Source organism: Callithrix jacchus, chromosome 12 (genome assembly GCF_049354715.1).
Source record: "Callithrix jacchus isolate 240 chromosome 12, calJac240_pri, whole genome shotgun sequence".
NCBI classification, from domain to species: Eukaryota; Metazoa; Chordata; class Mammalia; order Primates; family Cebidae; genus Callithrix; species Callithrix jacchus.
The window spans coordinates 103,299,042-103,322,036 of NC_133513.1; the positions used below are offsets into that span (position 1 = coordinate 103,299,042).

The window sequence follows — 22,995 nt, forward strand, 5'->3', positions numbered from 1 at the left end:
AGAAGCTTCAAGGCGGTGCACATAGTCCTGGAGCCAGGTAACCCTAGGTTAAAGCCCAGTGCCTCCTCTAATTAGTCAGACAACTCTGGACAGGTGAGGTTACCTCGATAAGCCTTAGTGTTCACATTTGTAAAAAAGTGTCAATCATGCTTTTCCATAATTTGGAATCAGAAAATTCGCATGACCATCTATCCTCAAAACAGCTGACACATAATGAGGGATCTTTATGTTAAAACTTTTAATTTTTATTATAATATTAAACATCTTTAAAATTTGCATAGAACAAGACCTTTAGAATAACTGCAAATGGTGGAGCAACAAAAGCCACTGATGGTTGAAATATTCTCTGTGACTAAAGGATGGTTATTTACTCTGGAAATAAGAGTATGGTGATGTCAGGAGAAGAAAGAGGATGGAGTTCATCTTAAGTACCGGGCTTGTGCTGTAGTGTGTGTGTGTGTGTGTGTGTGTGTAGTATGCATGTGTGTGTGTGTTTCTGTGTATGTGTATGTGTGAGAGAGACAGAGAGAAAGGTGGGGGGGGGACACACTTTCAATAGACTAAAATCTAATCCCTGCCCTCAGGGAATTTACACATAAGTGGAATATTTTTAAAAGTGTCAAAATTGACATCTGCGAGCTACAAAGTGCTATAGGAATAGAGAGGCAGGAGAGTTCGCTTCCAGCGCAGGTGGGGTTCTATGTGACACTTCCTGGAGGAATGCTATTTGAGGTAACTGAAGCAAGGGTGAGATTTCGACAGGTAGTAATGGGGATCGGGTGAAAAAGAGAATTGTTGAGAAAAGCCACGAACCACAGAAAGCAGGGTGTGCTCTGTGAATTTGAGGTAATATGAAAAAAATACCAAATACCAAAATATTCTTATCCTTGAATGGTGGGATGATAGTTGATTGATTTTAGTGTGTGTGTCTTTCTGAATTTTCTATTCTTTAAAATGAGCTTGGGTCATTTGTATACTCAAGAAAAACAAATCACATTTTAAAAACCAGCATGGGTAACAAAATCAGCAAAAAACACAGTTCTTTTGTGGCTGAAGGTAAGAAAGCAAGGATGTTTAAAATTCTAGAGAAGACCGGCAGTAGGGAAGGGTGCTTGTGTCTAACTGGGCTCTCCACCTCAGCACTGTTGACATTTTGGACTGGATCATTCTATGCTGTGGGAGCTGCCCTGTGTATTGTAGCATTCTAGTCTCTGCTAGATGCCAGTGGAATTTTTTCCCCTTCTCTACTTGCCCACCCCAATTGTGACAACCAAATATGTCCTCTAAGGGATGAAATTGCCCTGGGGTGGATAGAACTACCACTCTAACTGCCACTCTAAAGCCAGGGATCTTTGATGTGAAGGAAAAGTCACCCCTCCATACTTCCCCGCATGCACAGAGTGTAGTCCGTTACTGTGCCTTGGCTCTCTTAAAATGTTGCCCTCTCTCATCCAATCCTACGCAAATCCAGGAGGCAGAAAGTCTAAATGCTGGGTCCCAAGTCTTAACACACTAGTTTAGCTACATGATCTTGGGTGAGTTGAATGGCCACTCTGGGCCTGCTTACTTATCCATAAAATGACAGGGAGATGAGAAGAGCTCAAAGATTCTGTGAATTGGGTGTCAATGCCAACCCCTTATTTTGTACAGGAAGAAAATGACATTTGGAAATGCATAGTTTTGCCGAAGGTCACACACCTCAATGGCAGCGCGGTGACTAAAACCCAGCACCATGACTAAACGCCATGACGTTTGATTTCTACGTGTGCCCCTCCACCCTGCACTCTTTGTCACATGTCTCTTTAGAAGCATGTCTACCTTGTGTCAAAAAGGAAGAAAAGAGTGACTGGGCCAGGCCACTTATATGCGCCATTAGTGAGCAAGGCGATAGAGAAATCTCCTCTATTAACAGCAACAATGACATGACTCTCCAAATGAGCCAAAGCAGCTGGAAGAAACACAGGGCGAATTGGCTCTTTCAAGACAGTGGAGAATCTGAGGCTGATGAGTTTCGTGCTATTCAATGGCAGGCTGCTGTGACAAGGGCTGCAAATGCCACTCTTGGGACATGTTAATGAAGGCTCGGCATGCACAACACGAGACAATTATTCTGTTCTCCCTGGCACCGGGTCCTCCTGGCAGGAGAGCTGCCGAGGTGGTTGGAAGGAGTTCAGTGCATAGTTCAGGAAGAAAGCCAGATGGAGAAGGAACAGGACTTGCCGTCTGGCTCAGGCAATGCCAAACAAACAGACCAAGCGCTCGTCTGCTCGCCTTGCCTTGCCCTGATCGTCGGGAACATATGCAGGAAAAGTATGGTGGGCGGAAGAGGTGGAGACTTCCGGTGGCGGATGCCAGAGGGATCTGGCTGCTTCCGGTCTGCGTGTAGGCCGCCATCTCTGAAGCTGCCTAGGCTTGGGGCCGCCTGCCCTAGTGGCCTGGAGATGTTGTCAACATATGATGCGAGGAGCCATTCCAAGACAAAACATGGCCAGGCAAGTGAACCAGAAAAAGGGGCAGTGAATGCAGATCAGTTGTGGATGATTTTTCTGGCACCCATTTCGTGAGCAGACCCGGCCTCTTTCTCTCAGGTTCATGCAGGGGAAAGGCTCTTCTTGGAGGTGCTGAAAAGAGGACTTTGACTCCTTCCTTTTCAGCTTGGGACCAGCCCTATTAGTGGAGTTTTCTAGGCAAATCTGTTCCCCGCCCCACGCCCCCAATCAGGCAATCAGGTGAAGTCAGGTTAAAAATAATATTGAAGGCTGCCGTGAGTGCCAGTTGAGTCACAGGGACCGAGGGTGTGTGGGTTGCAAGTAAGTGGGTCCCACACATTTCCCAGGGAGATGGTGGGGCAGAAACAGGTTGTGCAGTCTGGGGTAAAGTGAACGTAAGATCTTAGCAGCAGCCTGCCCCCACCCCCACCTGTTGGCATTTCCAGGCCAGGAGGGACTGTTCTGTCTCACTGTTTCTCAAAGGCCACCTGCTGCTGCCTCAGTGAGTCAGAAGGGCCTGTCTGGCTTGTCGTGGGTCGCTTGGTACCTGGCCACATGCTTCCCTTTTCTATTTCTGTGCCTCAGAAGATGGCAGTACCACCCAGCACCCCCGCCCAGGAAATCGCTGCCACTGGCTCTAGTGAAGCATCATCTCAGGCTAGTTACCTGGTAAGAAGAGCAGTGCTGAGAATTCAGACAGGTAGAAATGAGGTCTGCAGCAAGGGGAAAGAAAGAGCCTTTTGAAGGCTGCTGCTCAATGGAGGAATTAGGGAGTGTTGGAAGCAGAGTTATCCTCAGGGCGAGTTAATGGTAGTCCTGGCAATAGGATCATTGTCCCTATGAGGACTCTCCTGTGGGCCTGGGCAGCTCAGACCTGGGGCTGGGTAGCTCACTGGTTAGGCCTCAGCTAATGTAGGCAGTGTAAGGACAGCTGCCAGGGCTTGAGACAGCTTTCCAAGGGATGCTGTTTTCAGTGAAGTAATTCCAAATTCTTAGTGCATCCTGCAGTACCCTCTGCTCTTTGGGGCTTTCTCACCTGGTACTCTTCCCGCCCCCTGCCCCCCGTCTCATACACACACAATGTCCCCTTCTTCCCACTTAGTGGACAGTGCAACACAGTGTAAGGGATTTAAACTTTACGTGTGTCAGAACCTTCTGGAAAGATTGCCAATGGCAGCCTCCTGGTGCATTCCCTGAGGTTCTGATTCTGTCAGCCCAGGCAGGATGCTGTGTTTTTATCAGACATTTTGGGGAGATCCTCAGCATGTGGTTCCTGGCCTTGACTCTGAGAATGCTGGTTTCATGGCTAAGAGCTTAGGCTCTGAAGTCTGACCAGGATTCAGATCTCAGTTCTGCCACTTACCAGCTGTAGAACCTCTAAGCTTCAGTTTCCTCATCTGTAAAATGGGAATGGTGACATTACTTTCCTTACGCTGTGAGGATTTATGTAAAGACCCAACAGACTGCCTGAGAGGCAGTGAGCACTTAATAATGTTACTATTGCTAGCAGAATTCCTGCTGTTCCCTGCTCCCGACGCACACATAGATGCTCCATGTGTGATGACATGTTTGTGGCTGACTCAAAACTGTCCTATTCTTTAGGGGAAATGATGCAGGGGCTTTAGTGGTGATCTGCTTTCCATTTGGAGAGCTGAGCCTCCTAACCACCCAGAGGGAGCTTTTTCACCCCAAGGATGAATTAAAATCCTGTGTCTGGCCATTTCATCATGTAGTAAGAAATGGAAGACCCTCTTCTTGCACCCTTCACCCAGCAGGAACTGAGTGTTGAAAAGTCTCTGACAACTTGATGTCTATTTTGACTTTCACAAGAAAACAGGAGTCTGCTTATGCCTAGTACCACCCCTGCACTCAGAGCCTGAAGGAACAGCAGTGGGCCGGGCAGAGCGTGGACTAATACCAGAACCTTGTGAGGAAGAAGAAGCTCTTGGCATGGGGCCGTTGGCAGCCAAGCCCTCCCCAAGCCCTGGCATCTTGGGCCTGGGCTGCTCTGAGACAAATGGAACCAATAGGGCCTAACCTGACGAGATGTTTTTCTTGCTGTGCTCACACCTCCGTCTCCTCAGCTTCCCAGGACCTGGCTAGGAGGTGGAGCTCGGCAGACGACCCAGTGCTCCCAAGGCTGGTGGCTCTAGCAGGAACCATTCACTCAAGGATCAAGGTATCAGGAAAGGCCACAGGACAGGACAGAAGCCAAAGCAACCCAGAAAGGTGGGTTACCTTACAAAGGCCACTCAGAATTACAATCTGGCAGCCAGACCCTGCCAAGCTTTCTCAAAAGCCTCCTTCACATTTCTCCTGAGGCTCTATCCAGTTGAGTCTAAGCTAAGACCTTGGATATAGTTACAGAAGATGATGACCCCATGACTTAAAAGCACCTGTCCCATCTGATGCCTGGAATTCTACCTTTGGATCACTTTGGCCCCCCCAGACTTTGAACCCCATTTAACTCCACACCTTCTTGGATGAGGTAACACTAAACTTAACACAGTGCATGTGTTGACACTATGCCAGCATATGAGAAGCACTTAATATTTGTAGCTAATAACAGAAGCAATAATTAGTAGTTCTCATAATCATCATGAACACTTTTGAATTACTGAACTTCCACTTTTTTGCAAAGAACTTTTTTTGAAAAAAGACAAAAGAAGAGAGCAGTGAGCTTCTGCAGGAGAGAAGGAAAGAACTCACTAAAACCAGCTACAGAGCCTCATCAATTATGTGGCCTTGGTCGAGTCAGCCAAACTGTTTGTACCTAAGTATCCCTTTTGGTGCAGTGCTGATGGTGATCCTCTTGTTCTTCTCTAACCCCTAAGACTTTAAGATCAAACGAGGGAATAGCTTTCTGTGGGTTTTGGAATCATATTTGCCCTATACATAACTGCAAAGGAGTGTGACTTATAACAACTTCTGTTAGTATCAACACACCAATTCTGCCATTGGTGCCATAGATATGAACCCAGAGGAAATGCTGTGTGTGAAGACCAGCTGACCAGCAGCTACAGGTGGCAGTGGGCAAGGAGGCCCTGCCAAGATTCTGCACCCTGGTTATAAGTCCTGACTCCTCACCAATGGCTGAGGTCACATTCCACCTGCCGAGTTGAAAGGGAAACCACCGACAGAGGCATGGACAGTTTGGTGGGTGGTTCAGAGCACAGGCTCTGGGGGCAAAAGGTTTTGGGGGCCAGATCTTGCTTCCACTACTTACCATTGGTGTGGCTTTTAGCAAGTTCTTTTTTATCTCTAGCCTCAGTTTCTTCTTCTGTAGAATGGGCTAACTGGGCTGTGACGGGAATCAACTGAGTACATGGAATGTACTTAGCTCAGAGCTGACTTTGTGAAGAGGCAAAATTATAATCCTTGTTGCTACCTGATTTGCCTCCCTTCTCTTGGTCTCCAGTTCAAGATTCATTCAGCATTTTTTTTTAAGATGGAGTCTCGCTCTGTTGCCCAGACTGGAGTGCGGTGGCACCATCTTCGCTCATGTAATCTCTGCCTCCCAGGTTCAAGCAATTCTCCTACCTCAGCTTCCTGAGTAGCTAGGACTACAGGTGTGCACTACCATGCCTGGATAATTTTTGTATTTTTTGTGGAGATGGCATTTCACCACATTGGCCAGGCTGGTCTCGAACTCCTGACCTCAGGGGATCCGCCCGCTTCGGCTTCCAAAGTGCTGGAATTACAGGCGTGATTCACCATGCCTGGCCCATTCAGCATATTTTAATTGACTTCTCTATGGGAGAAAGAGGAGTGACTGGGTTTTTCGCCATTTTGTGGAGCACACTGGTAAGCCCCCAAGGGAGGAAGGAGCTCAGGGATGCTCCTTGGGCTGACAGTTGTCATGAAGGAAGTGATGAGGGTGTTTCTCCTTGAAGAAGAATTGTACTTGGTGTTTTTCTTTCTTGTTCCCTCTGTGTCTCAGGGAAATGGTGTGAAGCAGTTCCCCGGGAGAATCCAGGGCTGTGTCATCACTACCAGTCCACAGGGCCCAGCACTTCCTGACCCTGGGCTGACTCATGTCCACAGGACAGCTATCTCGCTGTCCCCTGGAGCTAGCTGCCCTTTCAGAAAAAAGCCCCTCCTGGTGTGGGGAGAAGCATAAGTGGTGTGAAGGGGAAATAGAAACTCACTTGACTTTTACCTAGAAACTCCCTGTTTAGTGTGTGATTCATTATTAAATGCCTCTTTCCTCCCTAGGCTGCAGGCTCCTCGAGGTTCATCTTGTTCACTTCTGTACCCTTAGTGCCCAGGACAGTTGGTGCTCCATAAATAGATCCAGAAAACAAAAACAGATGGATGGATCAATGGTCAGGTGGCTGGATGAAGGATTATGATGGCACCCTTGTGCTTGACTTGCCCTCAGGCCAGTTGAGAGGTCAAGATACACCCAACACAGTTTGCAGAAACAAAGTGCAAAAAACAATCTTTACTTGGGCATCAAATTGAAGGTGTAATCTGGGGAGTCCACATCATTTGGGAAGCCAGTAAGAAAAAAGCCTCACAGGCCTTCAGCTATAGGAAATGTAATTAACTCTGGGCCCCACCTGCTGTGTTCTGAAATCCACTGATGCTGAGGCCACATTTCCCTTAGGCAGCTCGCAGCCAGTGACTGAGCACAGCAGGTTTACTAGGGCAGGGTTACTACTCCTTCCTGGGAAACAACCAACTCCTCTGACACCTGGCCTTCCCTGCGGACTCCTCAGCAGCTTTGCCAAAACTTCTTTAAACCGAATGAAGGTTTAGGATGCTTTCACCCAACCTTTTCTTCCTCTGTTCCTCACTTGGAGTCAGAACTGTGGGAGCCACTGTTCACTGTCCCCTGGTTTCCTGGTCATTCAGAGTATTCCCAGCACTTGCCAGGAACACAAAGACAAGTAGGACTGTGACTCCCACCTTCCAGGGATTTTGTATGTGCCCGACTCATAGCCCTGGATCCACTGCTCTCAGCCACAGCTGCTGGGACAGTGATAGGTGAGCCTGACAGCACCCCATCTTGCCTGCCTAGTTCCTGCCCCAGCTCTGTCTCCATTGTGCAGGGCCTGCTAAGTCTACCGGAAAGTATAGGCCAGAAGTTCATTCCCCAGGACAACTGGCCAACAAGCGGGACCTAAGAACCTTCCTCCAGGCAGATGACTCTGGCCACCTTCTGACTTCTCAAGGGCATCCGGGAGACCTGAACCCCTACTTCCCACAAGACCCACCTTGATAACACACTCCTCCTAGGCTTTTCCTCATTTCCTGCCTCACTTTCCCCACTCCCAGCTCCCAGGATCACCTTCCACATAGACTCTGCGCCTGAAGCCTTATGCAGTCTTGGTTTTGGGGGCATCTGATCTCAGATAGTTTTCTCATCTATTTTCATAGTGATGAGTTCTGCAATCAAGATAGGAGTAGGGTGCCCACAGGAGGAAGCACAAGCCACTTGGGGACAGGAAAAGCCCACAGAGATGGTGACATTTGGTCTGAGTCTTGAGAGATGAGAAGTCAGTAGACCAGAGACAGGAGGCACTCACTCCAAGCAGAGGGGCTAGCCCACGCAAAGACCCAGAGGTGAGTGAGAACATGTGGAAACTTCCAATAATTCAGTTCTCTGGAGTCTGGGATGGCAGTGAGGGCAGGGCAAGCAGATGGGCCTGGGCCAGGAAGGGTTCACCTATGGAGTGGTGGTGAGGGTCTGAGGTAGTAATGGACAAGAAATGCCCTTGTAAGCCCCTGAAACCAGGTCTGTCCAGTCCATCTGGGCTCCCAGAGCTGGCAGGAGAAGACATTCTGTTGACATGGGTAAAGGAAGGGGAGGAGGAGGAGAAGCCAGTGAACTGAGACCAGGCAGCTGTGCTGTTGGCCACACGCAATTCCTGCAGCAAAGACACAGGACAGGCTTGCGCACTCACCTGGCAGTGATGAAGGGAGTAGGGAAGGGCATGACTAGAATCCTGGGGTACCTTCATTCTGCAAAGCCCTTCTGGGAAATCACCCCCAGGGTCCCTTCCCCAGGAAGCCCCTCTTCGTCCACTCCCACCTCCCTCCCGCCACCTGCCAATTCACCACCGCCACCACGAAGGCTCTTTGAAAAGTGCCCCTTCCCTTAAAAGACACAGTCTCTGGGCTCTTTTTCTTCAAAGGACACCTGACCAGATGCTTAGCTCCATTCATGATGTTTATGTTTCTTAAGACAGCAAAGAAGCCAGGTGGGTTTTTAAATTGCCTTTTTGTATTCATATAATGCTACAGCTTTATGGGGGTAGAGTGTGTCCCCTGGGAGTGACCCATTTGTGGAGGAGATAAGGGATCCACCAAGGAGGAGAGGAAGGACTGAAGGGGCAGACCTGGATGAGGGAGGGTGACTGCAGGTCTCTCCTTCCCTCCCTTGCCACCTCAGAGCACTGTAGCTCTGCCTCCACGCTCAGTGAGAGCTGGTGGCCCCCTCCAGTCTACATCGCACAGGGGAAAGCTTCCCACTTCCCCAGCTCTGAAGCTTGGCAGACAGGACACCCTCACCTTGGAGCAAAAGCATGAAATACCACCCGCCCAGTCTTGCTCTAACAATCTTCATTTAGTACTTACTGTGGGCTAAGCACTTTTCATGAGTTAACTCATTTCATCCTCATAATTGTATTAGATATCATTATCATCTTCAGTTGCAGATGAGGAAAACAAGGCTCAGAGAGGTGATGTGGGTAGCCCAAGATCACACAGCAGGTGGTAGAAACGAGCCCTTAGGCCCTACAAGCTCAGGACAGTACGTTGGATGTTCTCGTAATTGGAGACTCTGTGGGCCTATGTGGAGGGAGGAAAAGACACACGTGCTGGTGGAGTGTATGTGAAGTAAGAAGAAAGCCAGTTGTAATAAAAATAATTCTGATCATAACAGCTGTGGCGCTGACTGGGCACTTAGCGTGCCCTGGGCCTGGTGCTCTCTACCTGTGGTTTCACTGTCGCCCACACCGCGATGAGGCAGGTACTTCTGGTGCCATCACTGGAAGAGAATGCTCATTCATCCGTTGGTTTCCTCATGCACCCGTTCACTCGTCCCTCCTTGAGTTCACACTGGGGATTGTCTCCAAACAGTGGTCCAGATGCCCAGCGAGAGCAGCCTAACCCTGACCTGAGGCCTCCCTGCTCCATGCTTGGGGTCTATGGCTTCATTTACACCCATGCCGAGTACCTTCCTCCTTCATCCATGCCCTCGCGAGACCAGCTGCCCTACCGGCTCCACAGGCCTCCAGCCTGTGCGTTGCTCAACAAGCACGGCTGCCAGCAACTCCCCCACCTGCCCAGTCGGCTCACCGTGGGGTGGACAGACACCACAGCCTTCACCCAGCCCGGCCTCCACATCTAGCACATGCTCCTCACACCATGTTCTGTTCAGGCTTTGTCAGGGGTCCTGGCCCATGGCCTAGAGAGACCCCACGGCCCCAGCAATGCCACAGTCCCCACCCCTACCCTCCTTCCCAGGGCTCGGCGTCCTAGTGTCCATCCAGGAAGTTTGTCCTTCCTCCCCAGGCAACTTGGCCTTGGCCAGGGAGCATCCCCAAGTGTGATTTCCGTCCGGCTTTGTCCCATGACCACTATGCCATGGAAACGCCAACCTCCTGCCTCCGGCGCCACCTCAAGGCCACTTCCTGTGTGACCTTCTTGCTCCTGGGATCAGAGTCATTCCCACACTGGCTGGCGCTGGGGCCAGCCCCTTCTCTCCCTTCCTCCCCCTCTCCTCTGTCCCTCCCACTCTCTGGAAGGGAAGGAGGTCTGTCACCAGGCCCCACAATTGTTGATTAATAGCCCAGCTTTCACTGATAATTCCACCGCTGGAGGCTGCAGCCCAAAGCTTTGAGTAAACATAGTGATTTTCCTTAAATAAACATCCTCCCCACAAAGTAAAGTTGGTGACCCACCAAGGCCAGCTGACCCAGCAACTGTTTGCACCTTAGTGTCCTGGTTCTCTCCCGCACCACCCCCCATGGCGAGGGTGTGGGAACAGTTGGGGAATCAGAATCCCCACGGGGCCCAGGGCCCTCACCCTACTTTGGTGAAGCCTTTCTAGACCCTCTTCAGCCTGCGGAAGCTCCTCTCTGCTCCTCCCCTATTGCCTCCTGGACCATCGTTCAGTCTCAGAGCTCCTGGTCCCTGCCACTGCTGACCCCTTCAATGGTGCCTGCCACCCACTCCCAACGAGGAGCAAGGTGACCAGGCCAGCATGTTGCTCTTCCATTGTAACCTGCCACTCCTGGCTGTTGCTCTTGGACTCAGGAGGTCAAACATTCCTGCTTTTGAGCTCCCACCTCTTTCCCCAGCTTATCTCCATTCTGTGTTTGGACCCCTCTCCTGCCTCTACTCTCATGGCCTCAGTTTTGACCACCTCTGCCCAGTTCCATGCCCTACTTCAGTTGCAGGGGCAGGTGGGTAGAGGCCCTGGGGATGGCATACGCTGCAGGATTGAATGCCTCAGGGGCAGGAACTTGTGGACAGAGCCCACTGCACCAGGTAGTAAAAAACCCCATCTTCCAGGCTCACGAAACTGAAGTCCTTGTGTCTGAGCTCTTAAGAGGGATCCTCGAATGGGGCCCTGGCCCTGTGGCCTCTGATCTCAGACTTGGTCCATTGCAGCAGATGCTGTGGTCATGTATAAGGCTGGATCTTTTTGGAATATTAATTTTTACTTTTTTCCCTCTATGTGGTAGCTCCTTTTTCTTTCTCTCATTGAAGCAGGAGTCGTTTGAAAGTTATGTGGGGTCTTTGTTTACTCACAGATCAAGGACTATTTAGGGAGTTTGCAGAAGAGCTGAAGAGAGATTTGTGGAATGAGCAAAATGGCCTGTGGGAGCAGTGGTAAGTGAGTTCTCTGGCTTCTGGTCTGAGACCAGAAAGCGATTCCTCTGGCAGGAGATGGGGAGGCTGCCCGCCCAGCAGCCGGATCCCAGCCCTGCTTCCTTGCAGGGTGTGTGGAGACAGCAAGACCCGGGGGAGGAGTGGTTCCCGAGTGCAGCAGGCATTTGGAATGATTAGCACTGGGTTTCTGGTCTTGGCAAAGTCACTGTCACAGAGGCAGAGAAGAGTCAAAGATAGGCACAACAGCATGTCCATGCCAGGCCATGGAGAATGGTCACTGACTCCATGCTTTGGTGCAATGGATTACAATCCTAGAATACCAGGAATGATGGAGTGACATTTTCTGCAGCTTGGAGGAATAGGGCTCAGAGTCAGAAATGAATTTTACTTACAAAAGATGACTTCTGTGTTTGTGCACCAAGATTTATGTCCCAGATAACCAGAGGACTTGCAGCTATCAGAGCACACCACGCAATTTCCCGTCTTCTGCATCAGACTTTGCATGTGCTGTTCCCTTTGCCTAGAAAGTCCTCCCCACAGTCTGTTTGCTGACTTCCATTGGCTCTTTAAAACCAGGCTCAGGTAGTGCTTTTGCCCTAGAAAACTTCCCTAGAGAGGCAGACGTCCACACCTGCTTCCCTCTCTGTGTGCTTCTTACCTCTGTACTGGTTTTTTGGTGGGTTTTTTTTGAGACAGAGTTTTACTCTTGTTGCCCAGGCTGGAGTGCAATGGTGTGATCTCAGCTCACCGCAATCTCTGCCTCCTGGATCCAAGCAATTCTCCTGCCTGAGACTTCCAAGTAACTGGGATTACACGCATGTGCCACCAAACCCGGCTAATTTTGTATTTTTAGTAGAGACAGGGTTTCTCCACGTAGGTCGGGCTGGTCTTGAACTGCCGACCTCAGGTGATCTGCCTGCCTCAGCCTCCCAAAGTGCTGGGATTACAGGTGTGAGCCATCTTGTCCGGCTACCTCTATACTGTCATATATATATATATATATATATGAAATATATACATATTATATATAAATATATATTCAATTAGATTATATATTATATATATTTTAATATATATATGCTTCCCTTACCTCTATACTGTTTTATATATATTTTTTCTTTCTATTGAGATATAATTCACATACCATAGCATTCATCCTTGTGAAGTATATATAGTTCATGTTTTTAGCATATTCACAAAATTGTGCAACCATCATGATATAGTTAGACATTGTGTCCCCACCCAAATCTCATCTTGAATTGTATTCCCCATAATCCCCACATATTGAAGGAGGCACCTGGTGGGAGGTGATTGGGTCATGGAGGTGGTTTCCTCCAGACTGTGCTCATGATAGTGAGTTCTCATGCGATCTGATGGGTTTAAAAGGGGCTCTTCCCTCTTCGCTCTTCCCTTCTCTTTCTTGCCGCTATGTGAAGAAGGTCCTTGTTTCCCCTTCGCCTTATGCCATGATTGTAATTTTCCTGAGGCCTCCCTAGCCATGTGGAACTGTGAGTCAACTACACCTCTTTCCTTTGTAAATTACCCAGTCTTGGGTATGTCTTTATAGCAGTGTGAAAATAGACTAATACACATCACTACTATCTAATTCCAGAACATTTTTATCATCCTCAAAATAAACCTACACCCATTAGCAGACACTCCCCTTTCTCCACTGCCCCTAGCCCTTGGCAACCACTAATTTACTTTCCCTCTCTATGGATTTGCCTATTTGGGACATTTCATATAAATGAAATCACACAATAGGTAGCCTTTTGGGTCTGGCTTCTTTCACTTGGCATAATGTTTTCAAAATTCATTTGTACTGTAATATGTACCAATGCTTCATCCTATTTTTAAATTTTAGGTAACAATATATTTTATTAGTTGACCAAGCTATTTCTAAAAGTAAGTTAGTTATTATACCATAGAAAAATAACCTCTTATCAAAAAGAATTACTCTAGATTTATTTGGCAAGTCTTATTTTTGTTAAATATTAATTTAAATGAATTTTACATCCATTCTACACTTTTCTTTTTTTTTGAAACAGGGTCTCACTCTGTCACCCAGGCTGGAGTGCAGTGGTTCGATCTCAGCTCACTGTAGCCTCGATCTCATGAGCTCAAGCAATCCTCCCACCTCAACCTGCTGAGTAGCTGGGACTACAAGCTACCTTGCCCAGCTAGTTTTTGTATTTTTCATAGAGATGGAGGTCTCGCCATGTTGCCTAGGCTGGTCTCGAACTCCTGGCCTCAAGTGATCTGCCTGACTTGGCCTCCCAAAGTACTGGGATTACAGGCATGAATCACCACACCTGGCCCATTTCACACTTTTAAATCTTTTTCTACTCAGGTAATCATTCAATCAGTTTTCATACAGTTTTTCCTCAGTATGTAAAGACTGGTAAAATTGTAAATAAGTATTACAATCTGAATTCACAGAAAATATTTATAATCTCAAAAGGGCAGAATCTGTTTCAAACAGAGCTCTTGTTTTTGTAAATATTAGTTCACCACCACATTTTTCCATGTGTTTCTGTATCCACCTTTTCTTGGAACTTATGGGCAGGAAATGATAGAAGAAGGCAGGAAAAGGAAATGTCAAAGTTTTTTTGGAGAGACTGCGTTTCTGGGACTGATAAGATGGATGACTTCCACTGTAACTTTCTGGTTTTCAAAGGAATAGGAGAAATAACAAACTCACAGTATAGTTGTCAATCTCAATTAATACCATTAGAAGGAAGGCCTTTGAATAGGAGAAACTTTTAAATGAAAAGTTCAAGTTAAAAGGCGTCTTTATAGATAAGCCTCTGATATTCCTGGTGCTCTCACTTATTTACCTATGTGGGTGTTTTTTAAAAACTGGAAGTATAATAAAAAGAATCCAGAATCCACATAAGAAGTGGATATGTGTGTTAACACAGAAATTGAATAAATAGGTATTTATAATATTAATCCCTGTATTTCTTCTGTCACAAAAAAGAAACACATTTTTAATGTAAAGTTTTGGGTTTTGTTTCTTTTTAGAACTTTGACTTATTCGTAACTTTCTTATTTTTCTTAACTTTCATTTTTAAAAAACGAACTGCTTTGCATTTCCCCTTGTGGAAAAAAGAAAAACTACTCAAACTGGTATTCCTTTTATGAGGTGAATGTACTCCATTCATTTTTGTGGCTGAAAAATATTCTGTTGCACGAATATAACATGTTTTATTTTTCCGTTCGTCCATTAATGGACATTTGATTGTTTCCATTTGGGGGCTATTCTGAATACTGCTGCTAAGAACATTCGTGTACAGATTTACACATGTTTTAATGCTTTTGGAACTATACCGAGGGATGGTATTGCTGGATCACATGAAAACTCTGTGTTTAACGTTTTGAGGAACTGTTGAGAGTGGCTGTACCACTTCACATGCCCCACAGCAGGGTATGAGGATTCCAATTTCCCCTCACCCTTTCCAACACTTGTTAATATCTGTCTTTTTGATTGGAGTCATCTTAGCGGTGTGAAGCAATATCTCATTGTGGCTGGATTTGCATTTCTGTAACGAAAAATAATGTTGATCACTTTTTAATGTGCCTATTGGCCACTTGTGTATCTTCTTTGGCGCAATTTCTATTCAAATCCTTTGTCCATTTTTAATTTTTTTAATTGTTGAGTTGTGTGTGTTCACATTTCCACTAGTGCATTTCCCACACTGTTCTGTATCGTATGTTTTACATGTCTGAGTTTCCTATTAGACTGTGGCCAGATGTGGGCAGGGCATGGGTTTGAGGCAAGAGAATCGCTTGAACCTGGGAGGCGGAGGTTGCAGTGAACCAAGATCATGCCTGGGCGACAGAGCAAGTCTTCACCTCAAAAAATAAAAAAAATGACTCTAAGGAATGACTTTTTTTCTACCTCTCAGACACCCAGTTTCTTTCTTTGCAGAATGAGGGGTTTTCATTAAAAGATATTTAATGGTCTTTCCATTCTTTTTTATTGTAGTAAAATACATATAACATCTATCATTTTAATCATTTTTAAATGCACACTTCAGTGGCGTTAAGAACATTCACATTCTTGTGCAACCATCGACACCACTTTCCATTTCCAGAACCTTTTCATCGTCCCAAATTGAAACTCCATACTCAGTAAACAATAGCTCCCTGTCCCCTCCTCCCCACAGCCCCTGGTTACCGCTATTCTTTCTCTCTCTGTGAATTTTACTATTCTAGATATGTCATGTAACTGGAATCATACAGTATTTGTCCCTTTGTGTCTGGCTTATTTCACTTAGCATGTTTTCAAGGTCCATCCATGTTGTAGCATGTATCAGAATTCTTTTGAAAGACAATAACATCCCAGTGTTTGTGGTATCATATTCTGTTTATCCATTCATTTGTCTGTGAATATTTGGGTTGTTTCCACTTTTACTATTGTGAATAATACTGTTATGAACATGAGTATATAAATATCTCTTCGAGGCTGGGTGCAGTGGCTCACACCTATAATCCAGCACTTTGGGAGGCCGAGATGAGCAGATCAGTTGAGGCCAGGAGTTCGAGACCGGCTTGGCCAATATGGTGAAACCCTGTCTCTATCAAAGATACAAAAATTAGCCAAGCCTCGTCGTGGTGCACCTATAGTCCCAGCTACTTGGGAGACTGAGGCAGAAGAATCGCTTGAACCTGGAAAGTGGAGGTTGCAGTAAGCCAAGATTGCACTACTGCACTCTAGCCTGGGTAAAAGAGCAAGACTCCGTCTCTAAATAAATAAATCTGTTCTAGCCCCTATTTTAATTCTTTTGTGTGTGTACGTGAAAGTGGAGTTGCTGGACCATACAGTTATTCTATGTTTAATTGTTTGAGAAACTGCCTACCGTTTTCCACGGAGGTTGCCTCATTTTACATTCCCACCGGCAAAGTACAAGGGCACCAGTTCCTCCCCATCCATACCAATATTTGTCACCTGTTTTTCTGATGATAGCTACCCTAATGAGTATAAAGTGGTATCTCATTGTGGTTTTGATTTGTATTTCTCTAATGATTAGCGATGTTGAACATATTTTAATGTGCTATTGGCCGTTTGTACATCTTTTTTTGGAAAAAATGTCTATTCAGGTCTTTTGCTCATTTCTTGAGTTGGGTTTGTTGCAATTTTTGAGTTTTAGACTTCTTTATATATCCTGGATTAATCCCTGATCAGATATATGATTTGCAAATACTATATCTCATTTTTGGTTGGCCTTTTCACTCTGTTGATAATGTCTTTTAATGTGCAAAGTTTTAACTTTTGAGGAAGTTCAATTTATGTAAAGGAATTACTTTTAAAATACTTAAAAAAGAAGAAGAGTGCGTTTGCTCACACCCGTAGTCTCAGCAACTCAGGAGGTTGAGGCAGGAGGATCGCTTGAGCCCATGAGTTCAAAGTTACAGTGAGCCATGGTTGTGCTACTGCACTCCAGCCTGGGCAACAGAGGGAGACCCTTTCTCCAAGAAACAGAGAGAGGAAGAAAAGGAAGAGAAGGGTGTCGGGGGAGGGAAGGCAAAGGAAGGGAAGGGAGAGAGAAAAAGAAAATAAAAAGAGAAAAGAAGGTGGAAAAGAAAAAGAAAGATGGGGCAGAGACATGTGGAAGCAAAAGCAGGTTCTGTGGTTCTTGGCTCTTGTTCCCAGGTCAATGTCACCTGGCTCGGGCTGCCCCAGCCCAGGGGGCACAACACTGAGAGCAGATGGTGGAGGGCGGGAGAGAGGCTGGCTGGGTTCTGATTAGCCCCAACCTAGCCAGGCCCACAGGCCGCCTGACTGGGAGTGGGTGTGTGCATGTAGAGGGTGGTAGCCCTGGGGTTTCCCTGAGATCTGTAACCTGGGGACTAGTAGGTGGGCTCAAAGGCAGGAAGTTCTCAGTTAGGAAACCGGTGGGTGCGCCCACCTGCCTGTCTCAGCCTCCTTAACTGCAGATTAAATTCCGGGCCCAGAGCCATGGTTTCTAAAGAGTATCTGTCTCTCTTTCTTTCTCTCTCTCTCTCTCTCTCTGCCCTTTGCTCCCTGTAAATCACTCATCACATTTCTTTTGTTTCATGAGTGTTTTTTTTTTCTGATTCTAAAAATAATATGCTTATAGAAAACTGACCAAAGAATAGAGGGAAAAAACAAACCACAAGCCCACCATCCTGTGTAGTAAGTGACCATTCTTTGGGTGTGAACCTTGGGCCAGGAACTGGGCTTCATACTTCCCCCACACCGCCTCCAGACTTCCCCAGCCCCCCACAGTCATACAGGCCCTACCAAGGAAACTGAACCACTCAGTGAAGGGCTAGTTCATGCACAGCTGGGCTCAACTCAGGTGTGTCTGCTTCTAAAGCCCATTTCCCTTTTAGCCTCTGTTTTGCTACTGTTAATGTTTGGACTTATTTTTTCTATCCTTAAAAATAACTGTTGTGCATTTCAAAACTCGCCTTGCAAATGTAGTCACTTGGTTATTTGAGGAATAGTAAGATATGCTATTTATAACATCATTTAATCATAAAATGGTCACATTGGGTGTTATTAAAAATTGTTTGACAGTATGGAACTTCCTTAGTTCTGGCAGTCTCACTACTGGGTATTTATCCAAGGGAAAGGAACGGACACCAGTGTATCGAAGAGGTATCTGCACTCCCATGTTTATTGCAGCACTACTCACAATAGCAAAGTTATGGGATCAGCGTAAAGGTTCATCAAATAATGAATGGATGAAGACAATGCCACACACACACACACACACACACACACACACACACACAGACAAAATCAAATACTATTCAGCCATAAAAAAAGAATGAAACCTTGTCTTCTGCGGTAACATGAATGGAGCTGGAGATCAGTATGTTAAATGAAATAAGCCTGGAACAGAAAGACAGATACCAGAGGCTGGGAAGGGTGTGTGTGTAAGAGGTGGTGTGGAATGAAGAGGGATTGTTGGTGGATATAAACATACAGTTAGAAAGCAGGAATAAGCGCTAACGTTCAGTAGATGAGTAGGATGACTAACTAACAACAATGTATTGTATATTTCAAAACAGCTAGAAGACTTGAAATGATCCAACACGTAGAAATGACAAATGCTCAAGGTGATGGAGGTCCCAAATACCCTGACTTGATTATTACACATTTTATGCGTGTATGCACGTAACAAAATAGCACAGGTGTCTCATAAATATATACAAATGTTTCACGTCAATAAAAAATGGTCTGAATCAAGATCATCATTTTTTGTGCCGCTTTTTCATCTGCCCCAATCCCTGAATGTTGGGGCCACCTGGGCCTCTTTATGTTTCCCATGACTTGTCTCAACAGGGCAGCTCAGCCAGGTGTGGAGGCTTACATGTTTTCTAGAGGATGCTCATTGGCTAAAGTGTGCAGAGGGTGTGTCCACAGCACCCCAGTCCCTACCACCTTCCGGAAAGAGGTAAAAACTACGGCTTCCCAAGAGGCTGCTAGGCAGATGCCCCACTGGTCTCTAGTAAGATCTGTTCCCATCTCCAGCTGCAGACAAGGAAGCCCCCAGAGCCAACCCAAGCCCTCAGCACTGGCTTCAGTTCTGTGCTGCTATCCCTTGTCACCTCAGGCTTAAAATGGGGTACCTCACCCTAGGACTGGAAATGAAGCCATGTTTTTTTCTTGTACAAATAGCCTATGTTCAATATTTTTCTTTTTTTAAGGTATGGAGAAACAAAAGTCAAATAAAATTGAGGCTGGGTGCAATGGCTTGTACCTGTAATCCCAACACTTTGGGAGGCTGAGGTGGATGGATTGCGTGAGCCCAGGGGTTTAAGACCAGCCTGGGCAACATGGTGAAATCCCATCTCCACAAAAACTAAAAACATTAGCTGGGTGTGGTGGTGTGCCCCTGTAGTCTCAGCTACTTGTGGGGCTGAGGTGGGAGGATTGCTTGAGCCTGGGAGGTCAAGGTTACAGTGTGCCATGATTGCACCACTGCACTCCAACTAGGGGGACAGAGCAAGACCTTGTGTCAAATAAACAAACAAACAAATAAATAAAATTCATCTGCAATCTCATGACCTAGAAAGAACCACTGATACATACCTTTTGTGGTACATATATGTGTGCATGTGGGTGGGTAGATGTATGTGTCTGTTTTTAAATTTACAAAAAATGTAATCATACTACATTTTTTGAGTATGCGAAATAACTTATTCTCTTGTAAAATCAACAAGTAAGGAAAGAAACAGTCTGGAAACAAACTCAAATCAGTATTAGAAAAGTAAACTTTTTTCCCACATTTTAGAAAGTACTGTAAGACTAACTGTGCTAACATGAGTTATCAATTTACAAAAGTACATACCTAAAGCTACACAGATTAAACAGTTATGTGTTCTGTTTTCTTACCTCCTTTTTCTCTTAACAATATGTCACAAGCATCTTACTAGCTGTGTGACCTTGGGCACCTTGAATCCCAGCAATTTGGGAGGCCGAAGCGGGCAGATCATGACGTCAAGAGATTGAGACCATCCTGGCCAACATGATGAAATCCTGTCTCTACTAAAAATACAAAAAATTAGCCAGGCATGGTGGCATGCACCTGTAATCCTAGATACTCAGGAGGCTGAGGCAGGAGAATCACTTGAACCTGGGAGATAGAGGTTGCAGTGAACCAAGATTGTGCCACTGCACTCCAGCCTGGTGACAGAGCAAGTGCCCTCCATACATGTTATAATTACTTTTGTTATTATTCATCATTTTTAATGGTTGCCTAGAATTCCATCATCTCCACCAGTGGATTTGGTTCTCAACCAGGCAATTAGTCCCAGGGCCATGTCTGGAGACATTTTTGGTTGTCACAACTTAAGTGAAGGATGCTATTGGCATTTGGCGATTGGAGGCCAGGGATGCTGGTAAACATCCTAAGGGGCACAGGACAGTCCCCAACTAGTCAATAGTACTGAGGTTGAGAAGCCATAGTCTAATCTATGTCACTCTGCAATCAACAAGGCAGTGGAGGTTTGGGGGAGGAGGAAGAAACGATCCTGGCATGTCTTGGGGAAAGTAGTCCAGTGTTCGGGTGACACGCATGACAAAACCATGTACACACAGGAGTAGTGAGGGGGAGTGTATGAGTGACTGTCCCTGCATCCAGATGCTCTGGACAGTGGGGTAGGAGGGAAAGTTGGGGACTCATGGCTCCCAAGACCTCTTTTACCTCCTGTGACCCTGCCAACAACATGAAGCACAGAGCTCAATCTTATGACCCATGGTAAACCTCACAGTTAATGATCCCCTGCTGCCCGGCAGACAGACTCACTGTCATGCTGTCTAAAGAGGTGTCGGAGGCGGGGGGAGGCTAAGGAAAGGATCTAGGGGGCCTATACATGATGCTTCTGGGTGACCTGCAGCAGGGAAGGGGATGTTGGGGGAGGTCTTCCCTTGTCTTATCTCCAGATCAGAAAGTGAAGGATCCCTTGGGACTAGTCACCAAAAGACACATTTTCAAAAAACTGCTGCTTGCTGTTAGTAGTCATGAGGTGGTCATGATAGTCATGAGAAATGTGAGGAGGCTCTTTGGGTCCCAGAGGCTTGACTGGCAGAGGCAGAGAAGCTCCCAGATGCCAGGCTTTGGGGGTCATTCCACTTAATCTTTCCCCAGGTCTGGCTGCTTCCTGCATCCCTCCTGAAGAACTGCAGCCTCCCCTGCCCACGTTTCTGTGGCACATGGGGGTGGCCGGCTTCTTGGTGTGAGGAACCTGCAGCCTCGGAGCCTCCTCTGTGCTTTGCTTCAGCCTCCTCTGCACCGAGCACTGAGACGAAATGATGAGCAACACACTCGAGGCTCTGCCTTCACGGGGGATGGCAGACCAGAACCATGGCAGCAAATCAGGAAGCAGATGCTTCCAGCCGGAGACAGTGGCGACGGGCCTCAACTGGGATGAACTGGGCGAGGCTGAATTTAGTCACCGCTCCAGGTGACTGCTCTGAGGAAACACCATTCAGAGGTTGCAACCAGAATGATAAGGGCCTGAGCGGGGAAGGAGGATGCCTGGTTTGAGGGAAAGAAAGGCACATTTTAAAGCAGCAAGGCTCGATGACCTTGCCCAATGCTGCCATATTGTAGATGAAGAGGCAAGAGCCAGGAAGAGAACCTGATTGGCCAGACCTCCCTTCTCTTCCCAGACAGTGTTGCTTTCACTCTGCAAGTCTGCAGATGCCCGTCCGGCTTCAACACACCCGCCTGGTAAGGGCAGCGTTGCAGCACAGGGCGCAGTCCCAAGAGCAACCCCACCACCTCTCTCTCATGATGGAAAGTGTGGTGGCTGGGCAGGGTGGCTTATGCCTGTAATTCCTGCTCTTAGGGAGGCAGAGGCAGGAGGATAGCTTGAGCCCAGGAGTTTGAAACCTGCCAAGGCAATATAGTGAGACCTTGTTCTCCACAAAAAGAAAAAAAAAAGGAAGTGTGTGATGTGAATGGATGAAGGCAACCCTCCTTCTGCCGGGGGACCTCAAACTCAGCCTCCCTATCCATCAATGCGGCACCTTGACAATCAGCAGCAGAAAGAGTAATGTAGCTTGAAACTCACCTCACGATGGATCACTCACATGTGAGCACCGAGACCGGCTGAATGGTGCGGGACTGACTCTGAAGGTCACGCCAGTCCAGCCTTCTCCTCCTAAGAAGAGGAAACCCAAGGATGAGCTGGAGGAACAGGTGCGAGGACCTCCATTCTGATTGCCCAATTCATGTGTCAGTTCCTCATTAAGAGACAGACTAACTTGGTCAGGTGCCACGGCTCATGCCTGTAATCCCAGCACTTTGGGAGGCCAAGGCAGGAGGATTGCTTGAGCCCAGAAGTTTGAGACCAGCCTGGACAATAGAGGGAGGCCTCCATCCACAGAAGTTGTTTTAAAAGTTAGCCGAGCATAGTGGTGTGTGCCTGTGGTCCTCAGAAGGCTGAGATAGGAGGACTGCTTGAACCCAGGAGTTTGAGACTGGAGTAAACCAAGCTCATGCCACTGCACTACAGCCTGGGAGACAGGGCAAGAGCTTGTCTCAAAACAAAACAAAACAAACAAACAAAGTTAACTCAAGTCTTATCTTACTTTAGGCAAGTTTTATCCTTAGGAAAACAGAATTCTCATTTAAATCATTGACAGGGGCTATGACTGTGCTGATGGCTTTCACCCAGTGGTTAGAGTTTAAATAAGAAAGTTTTGGTTGGTGCAACATGGCTCCACCTGTAATCCCAGTGCTTTGAGGGCTGAGGCGGGAGGATCGCTTGAGCACAGGAGTTCAGCTCTACTGTGAGCTGTGATGGTACCACTGCACTCCAGTCTGGGCAAGAGTGGGGCTCTCATCTCTAAAAAGAAAGAAAAATGAAATAAACTAAATAAAATAATAAAATTCCTGGAAGGGACAGAATGGAAATGTCATGCAAAATACCACTGGCTCTTAAACGTAGAAAGACGTTCATTCACCTCCTAATAAGAGCAATGAGAATTAAAGCTACACTGGGACTCCTCTGTATTTCACCTGTTTGCGAAAGACCAAAATTTTTGCTAACACTGTTGGTGAGTGGGGTGGAGAAACTGGCCCAACATCTGTGGAGCGCTTGGTGGCAGCATCTAGTGGAAGGATAAAAGGCCTGCACTCTTCCAGCTGGTACTGCGATTTCCAGGAATGCATCCTAC

At 46.7% G+C, this 22,995-nt stretch overlaps 1 long non-coding RNA gene across 3 annotated transcripts; it reads left to right on the top strand.

Moving 5' to 3' along the window:
* The first annotated feature begins 2,373 nt into the window (after positions 1-2,373).
* On the top strand, positions 2,374-18,555 carry LOC118146387 (uncharacterized). Of its 3 annotated transcripts, none has more exons than XR_004732159.3 (5): positions 2,374-2,492; positions 4,092-4,718; positions 7,872-8,057; positions 11,255-11,333; positions 18,378-18,555. It is a non-coding gene; the product is annotated as an uncharacterized LOC118146387 (long non-coding RNA). The 3 variants fall into 3 exon arrangements; XR_013524416.1 differs by having other exon boundaries at positions 4,574-4,718; XR_013524417.1 differs by lacking the exon at positions 4,092-4,718.
* Positions 18,556-22,995: the final 4,440 nt, after the last annotated feature.